Genomic DNA, 7,872 nt, shown 5'->3' with positions numbered 1-7,872 from the left:
CTGTCAGCCCCACATCATGAACATGTATGTGCTTGGTGTATTCAAGAAGGTCTCTAGGCGCAGACCTGGAACCCTCGCATGTGGGTCAGCCTTGTAGAATGTAGTGTTTTCTTGCTGCACTGCCATCCAGCTCCCCAAATATTTTTCATGTTTATTGGATAACAACCATGTCCATTCCTTTATATGACATATGTGGTTATTTTTATGCTAAAATGAAACAACGGAGTTGTGATGGAGTCACAAAGTCTAAAATATTGACTCTGTGGCCCTTTATAGAAAAGGTTTGCTGACCTCTGACCTACAGTCATGTTAAGAAAAGATATTGATTATTATTGTAAGAGCACTAAAAATCACTAGCTTTTTTTATTGCAAATTAGAAAGAATAATGGTGAAGTGTAAAAGTATATATACTTTATTTATTTCTAGTTTCCATTATCAGTAACAATTAAGAAACTCTGAAATGATAGAATGAATTAGTTTTGGAAAAGTCTTAAGAGATATGTCTTCTCATGGCAAAATAATGCTCCATAGGGTCTTAGAGAAAAGTAGTAGTGATATATTCAACTTGGTGATTTATACTTAGCACATTTTTCTTCCCACTCTACACAGTGATTCTCAGACTGGAGTACCTGTTCTCTCCATGCCGGGGACCAGCCTTGGCGGGGGTGGGTTGGCTCGACGGAGGCGGCGCTGGAAGGAAAGGAAGACAAATACCTCGTGCTTTTTTCATGCACGTCCTGAGTCGAACACCCCTCTAAGATTGCTCTGTGAGGAGTGACAACTGTTAGGAATCATCGTGCCTTTTTATTGAAAATGCGATACATGCAAGTAAATGGGAGAGGGGCTACGTGTACTAATTATCAATTCATAAAGTTTTAACAATAGAAACCATTCAGGGTTTGATTAAGGGCAGGTCTATTAATCATCGATACAGTTCAACAATTGTTTTGATTGATGAAAGCAGGTTCCTGGTAACTTCAAGCAGTGCAGTTTCAGGAAACAATTCCAGCAAGCAGAGTTAACTATCAACCGATGTTCAGCAGCAGCCATCTTATGATTACTAAAAGAAAATCTCAAGCATAGATATTAGTTCTTATGGATTTTCATAAAGAATGATACTTATATAATTCTATAGGGATCTAAAACTTAAGGAATCCTAATATATTTACCTATCCTGAAGGGGTGAAGTTAGTGTTCACTTGATGAGGGCGGGGATACAGCCTTTTCAACTGGTGGTGAAGTGACTAATAAGTTAATGAAAAACTTTAAAATGGGTTTATGGTGTTGTGGATACACTTGTGTAGCCTATGGTACCACTGTTATGTATTTCGTTAGAACATTAGTTACCATGGGACGAGAGTGTCCTGGGCCAGTTTCGGCCTAGTCCTATTGTATGTAAAAAGGTTCTTTATATTAAATGTGTCTTGAAGCGCCTTCCAAAGATCAAGAAGAACTTAGCACACCCTTTATTGTGCCCAATGAAGCGCTGTAATTAACAGTAAGTGGTCAGGGTAAAGGGGAGCAGTTGGGGGACTTTTCGGGAAATCTTACCACACAGTCAAGATGTATGAGGGAGCTATGTAATTCTTTTATAGTAGTATATCGGGGAGTCAGAGGGGGGTCACTTCCCAGCAAGGCTATCACAGTCCTGGAGCGAATAGCAAGCAGCCTTGCCGACATGCTAAGTGACCCAAGCTTCTTCCAAGGTCAGGGGGCATACAGTAGTGGCCTTGCCAACTTACTGAACTGACCAGAAGCGATGCTCAAAGGTCAAAGGGCTCAGACGGGTCCTGGAGCCCCACCAGGTCGGACTCCTCCATCCCCAAAGATCCATGAGACCACAGAATATATATGATGCATCTCCCCAGTTCCATAATCTCCTAGTTTTGTGACCTTAGGTAATTTACTTAACCTCTCTGTGTTCATCATCTATCAAATAAATTGTAACTATGATTTAATCCTCATGAGGTATTTAAAACAGTTTCTAACACAGAGTACTCATTAAATACTATTAGTATAAGTAATTATAAAGTAGTATTATTACCATCATTAATATCAGTCTCAATATTACTTGAAGATTTGGAAGAAAAAAGCTTAAAAAATTTTAAAATAAATATGAACATATTATTGACTAGAATTTAAGACACGCATGAAATTTAGAAGGTAAAATATGAGATCTCAAAGTGATATATTGAGATAGTTCCCCAACCCCCTGTGGGAAATTGGCTGGGAAAGATGGAAAAGTTCTGTGCCCTATCCCACTCTCCCATTTGTATGTGGCCACAGATCATCCAGCTGCACTGTCTGTCTGTGTGACTCCTGCCTCACCGGAGGGGATTTATAGGTCTAATAAAACTGCATTTCCCTTTGGAGAGTCCATCTCAGTACCTGTTAAAACAAGCTGACTGAAAAATAGGGACTATTGTTTTCCAAGAAATTTGCCTAATGAAGGAACTACCTAGAATTTTACACTTTAACTTAGGAATGATGCAGAACAATCTTGTCCCTCTGGTGCCAGTTTCTTAATTATACACTGCTGTGGTAACACAGGGTGCATAAGGAAGGCCCCCTTGGACCCATTATACCAATGTGACATCGGAAGTGAGTTGCCTTGTTACTGCTTGTTCCAAAATTTCTCATTAATATGATTAATATGGATAGTGCTGTCAACTTTCATTTTCACTAAACAATAAAACAAGTCTAACCTTGCACCTATGAGGCTAACAGATTGAGAGGCAGATGAGATGAAATTGGGATCTCATTAAAATTGTGTATATTATGGTTTTTGAAATAAGAAACTCCAAATATATATACTGTATTAACACAACTTAATTTGCTGAAATTACAAACTGATCCATTTTTAGAAATGTCTAGACATAACCTTTAAGGATTGGGACAAATTGTCCACAAACTGTTTTTTGAGATTCTAGGGAAGACATGAGGGTAGGAAAGATATTGAAATATTTCTATGATATTGATATTAGAGAAATCTCTTAAGGGAAGTACTTCTAGGAAACAGTTGGATAAAGCAACCACTTAATTCATTGTGAGAAGTTGAGTATAAAAGCAAACCAAATGAATGGTCACACTTGTGGAAGAGTCTGCCGTTTCCTGTGGACTCACTATATGCTAGGTGATATGCTAGTAACTGAGAATGCAATGCTAAATAGGTAAAATCTTTGTCTTAACAGATCTCATAGTCAAATGGAGAAGACAGATAAGTTAGCAATTCTGTAGTTCAGCCCAGTAAGTAATAAGCTACAGACTGCCTGAGAGTTCTATAGAAGCGCACAAGGAGTAGCACCTAATGATGGGGGAGGGGGATGAGTATATTGGAATGTATTCCTTGAGCTAGAATTTAAAGGGGAAGTAACTATTATCTAGACGTAACAGGCCATATTTTTAATATCAACAGCCACCTCACTTCTATATCCTTTGGTATATGAAACTTCCTGCTTGCTAGGGAAAAGATACATAAACTTGCATTTGGGAATAAGAAAACCCCTGGCAAAAAACAGGTGGACCTCAAGACATTAAACATAGAATTACCATATGAGTCAGCAATTCCACTTTTGGATATACATCCAAAAGAGTTGGAATCAAGAACTCAAAATGGTCCCATATCGAACTCGAGTTAAAAGAGGCAAGTCCTGTCTCAAAATGGAGGTAAAACCGCCACCGCCCTACTCGGGCAGTCACTGCTGGAGGGGGGCAGGGAAGGATGATCCAAAGGAATTGCAGCAGTTGAGAAAACTGTTTATTGGTGGTCTGAGATTTGAAAGTACAGATGATAGTTTAAGAGAACATTTTGAGAAATGGGACTCACTCACAAATTGTGTGGTAATGAGACATTCCAGGGGCTTTGGTTTCGAGACTTCCTCTTGTGTTGAAGAGGTGGCTGCAGCAATGCGTGCTTGACCACACAAAGTTGATGGACGTGTAGTGGAACCAAAGAGAGCTGTTTCCAGAGAGGATTCTTGTAAAGCCTGGTGCCCATCTCACAGTGAAGAAAATTTTTGTTGGTGGTATTAAAGAAGATACAGAACAATATAATTTGAGGGACTACTCTGAAAAGTTTGGCAAAATTGAAACTATGGAAGTTATGGAAGATTGACAGAGTGGGAAAAAGAGAGGATTTGCTTTTGTAACTTTTGATCATAATGCAATTGATAAAATTGTGTTCAGAAATACCACAATTGTTCAGAAATGGGTGTAATTGTGAAGTGAAAAAGGCCCTTTCTAAACAAGAGATACAGTCTCTTGGATCACAAAAAGGTTGTGGAGGTGGATATGGCACATTTATGGGTTGTGGAGGAAACTCTGGATGTGGTGGAGGTGGTGGCAGCAGAGGTAGTTCTAGAGAAGGTGATGGTGGCAGCTATGGTGGTGGTTCTGGCTATAGAAAGGCTATGGTGGGGGTGGACCAGGGTATGGAAGCCAAGGCAGTGGATATGGTGATGGTGGTGAAGGATATGATGGTTACCATGTAGGAGGAAATTTTGTCAGTGGTAACTACGGTGATGGTAGAAGCTATAATGATTTTGGAAATCACAGTGGACAACAGCAATCAAATTATGGGCCCAGGAAAAGGGGCAGTTTTAGTGGAAGAAGTTTGGAAAGTCCTTATGGTGGTGGTTATGGATCTTGTGGTAGAAGTGGTAGATATAGTAGCAGGAGGTTCTAAAAACAGCAGAAAAGAGCTACAGTTCTTAGCAGGAGAGAAAGTGAGGAGTTGTCAGAAAAGCTGCAGATTTCTTTGAGACAGTCAGCCCAAATGCATTAGAGGAACTGTAAAAATCTGCCACAGGAGAAACGATAAACCATAGTCAAAAAAGCTACTGAAGCTTAAATAGGAAACTCTTTGTGTTCAGGGCTGTCAGAGCCACAGTTTCCAGAACATGCAGTTATTGATTAATGCAATGTAGTGTCAATTAGATGTAGCCTTTTCTTTTTCTTTTCATTGCATCAGGTATATTGCCCTATAAATTGTGGTTGTGGTACCAGGAATAAAAATGTAAGGAATTAAAAAAAAAAAAGAGCTCAAATGGCTATTTTTATACCCATGTTCATAGTAGCATTATTCAAAATGACCAAAAAATGGAAACAGTCCAGCTATCCATCTACAGAAGAATGATTACATAAAATATGTCATGTACATTCAATGACATACTATTCAATCTTAAAAAGGAAAGAAATTCTGATGCATGTTGCATCATGGATGAACTTTCAAGACATAATGTTAAGTAAAAGAAAGCCACACACAAAAGGATAAATAATTTCACTTACATGAGGTACCTATATTAGTCAAATACATAGACATAGAAAGTAGAATAGTGGTTACCAGGGGGCTGTGGTCAAGGAGAAATGAGGTGTCATTATTTTAAGGATGCAGAGTTTCAGTTTGGGAAGATGAAAAGTGATGGACATCTTATGTGTGTGTATATACACGTGTGTGTGTGTGTGTGTGTGTGTGTGTGTGTGTGTAATTAATGTAGCTTATTACTAAGCACAAAATTGAGTGACCAGATCCAGAGAAAAACAAATGTGTTCCTTGGAAAATACAGTGGATCCTCTTTATTAATTAAGAGCAGGAGAGTGTCAATCAACATAAGAGTCCTTCACATGGGCCTGGAAGCAGAAGCTGTAGGTTATAGGTGAGTTTAAAATGATTAGATTAGTGATTATAGTTAGAGAAAAACGCAAGTCGCTGTTTCTGAAAGAAATCAGCAGAAATAATGTCTGTGCTTTACTCCAAGAGATAAGAAGTCTTACTATAAATCACTAAGAGCAGGAGAGTGTCAATCAACATAAGAGTCCTTCACATGGGCCTGGAAGCAGAAGCTGTAGGTTATAGGTGAGTTTAAAATGATTAGATTAGTGATTATAGTTAGAGAAAAACGCAAGTCGCTGTTTCTGAAAGAAATCAGCAGAAATAATGTCTGTGCTTTACTCCAAGAGATAAGAATTCTTACTATAAATCATAAAGACATTATGCCTAGGCAGAATATAGCCTCCTACTATCAATAGTCTGTTAATGTTTGTGGACATGACTCTCCCAGGCCCCCTGGAATAGATTTTGGAATAGGAAAAAGTAGTCAGAATTGCGTCCTTGGTTGGCTAATCATTCCTCAGAATGCATGTGTGAGCCAAAAATGAAATCCCACAGCACTAGAAAGGCTTATTCCTACAAGTAGTCAATCAGTCTTTTATGTTTGAAATAAGATGGTTCCAACTCATATCAGTGGTTAGAAACAAAAATTAAAAGCAAAGGAAGATTCATTATTGAAAAAAGTGAAACATAGATCAGTAATCCAGACCCAGAATTTGTTGGGAGACTGAAATGACTCCTGGTTTAGCGTTTTATACACTGTAGATGTGCTTGTGTATTAATGGCTACTTGAGAGTGATGAGTATAAAACAAAAAGCCCAGGCCAGGCTGTGGATACAAGTGTTGAAAAACATTTCTAATTAAAGGAGAAATTTTCTTTGACTTTTATTCTCCCAAACATGGAAAGTAACTGCAAGAGTAGCAGGAGAAAAGATGATATGTAGAATAAATTTCTTTTAACAAGGTGTTTGTGATTGCACATTTGCCTGTTTAATAAGGTGCTCAGAGGATTATGGAAGGCCTGCTAGAATGTATTTTGGTGGGAGCAATCATATTTTGCTGATAGTCATGGTGACAAGTCTTTTTGGAATTTCTGAGTCTTGAACTGTAGTCACTGCCATGACGGCATGTTCCAGTATGCCTTCCTAATGTAAGTGACTTTTGGTGGTACTGGTAGTACTTCCCACTTTTTTTTTTTTTGGAGAGATTTTCGCTATAGGGCGCGTGTGCTCGCCAGACAGACAGAGAGAGACATAGAGACAGAAAGCGAGAAATCACCCCCCAGAGGGGATGGTCACGCCACAATCCCTTCTCCTCCATTCTCCTCTCAGGATCTTGGGCACGCACACACACACGTGCCCGGCGTGAGTTTTAAGCCACCGGGTCCGGGACGTGAACCGCAGTCGACTATGTGGGAGTCCAGCGACATAGCCATTATGCTAACTGCTGGTTCCCAGTACTTCCCACTTTCAAGGGGGACATACCTGATTAGCAGAATAAGAGGCCAGGTAGAATCTTCCAGAAATGAAGAATAGTATTATCCCAGTAAGAATGTTCCAGAGTTGAAGAGAAGCAGATTCACATTGGTGACAAAATAGATATCCGAATCTTCTTAACTTCCATTTTATTTATTTTTTTATTGTGAGAGGCTGTGTGTGCTCAGTAGGTGGTGAGAGAGAAAAACAGAAAAGCATCCTCCAATAGGACATGTTTATGCTATAGTTCCTTCTCCTCCACTTCTCCATCTTGTCAGGATTAGAGACATGCATACACATGTTCAATGTATTTTTCAAGCCTCAGGACCAGGATTCAAACTGTAGTTGGCTATGTGGGATCCAGCTCCCTATACACAGCACTCAATTACTATAGAGTTAGCTCATCATCTTGACTTTTAAATAAACATTTTTGATCCTAGAGTGGTGAAGTAAAATGTAGCTATTAATAAGGAGTAGAAGAGATATGAAAGGAGATCTAAACAGAAGACACATTTATTTTCTTGTTTATTCCACAGGTGCACATGTGTTCATGCACATGAGAAAGAGTAAGAGAAGCAGCACCTCCAATAGATTCTTGATGACCCACTTCCAGCTTCAGCCAGCTCCAGATAATGGGCACACTTGTGCCTGTTGTACTCAAGGAGGACAATGATACAAACACAGAACCTTCCCATATAGGTCATCCTTAGAGTGTTCCATTTTACTAGTATACCGCTGTCTGGACAACCTCCTCCTTTCTAATTTTTAAATTTTTTTTTTTTTTTTTTT

At 39.0% G+C, this 7,872-nt stretch overlaps 1 pseudogene; it reads left to right on the top strand.

Annotated features, from left to right (window-relative positions):
* Window positions 1-3,612: 3,612 nt before the first annotated feature.
* On the top strand, window positions 3,613-4,684 carry LOC102503177 (heterogeneous nuclear ribonucleoprotein A3 pseudogene; annotated as a pseudogene).
* Window positions 4,685-7,872: the final 3,188 nt, after the last annotated feature.

The sequence above is a fragment of the Tupaia chinensis genome, unplaced genomic scaffold, assembly GCF_000334495.1.
Source record: "Tupaia chinensis unplaced genomic scaffold, TupChi_1.0 Scaffold000706_1, whole genome shotgun sequence".
Classification (NCBI taxonomy): Eukaryota; Metazoa; Chordata; class Mammalia; order Scandentia; family Tupaiidae; genus Tupaia; species Tupaia belangeri.
This window is presented reverse-complemented; position numbering and strand designations above follow the sequence as displayed.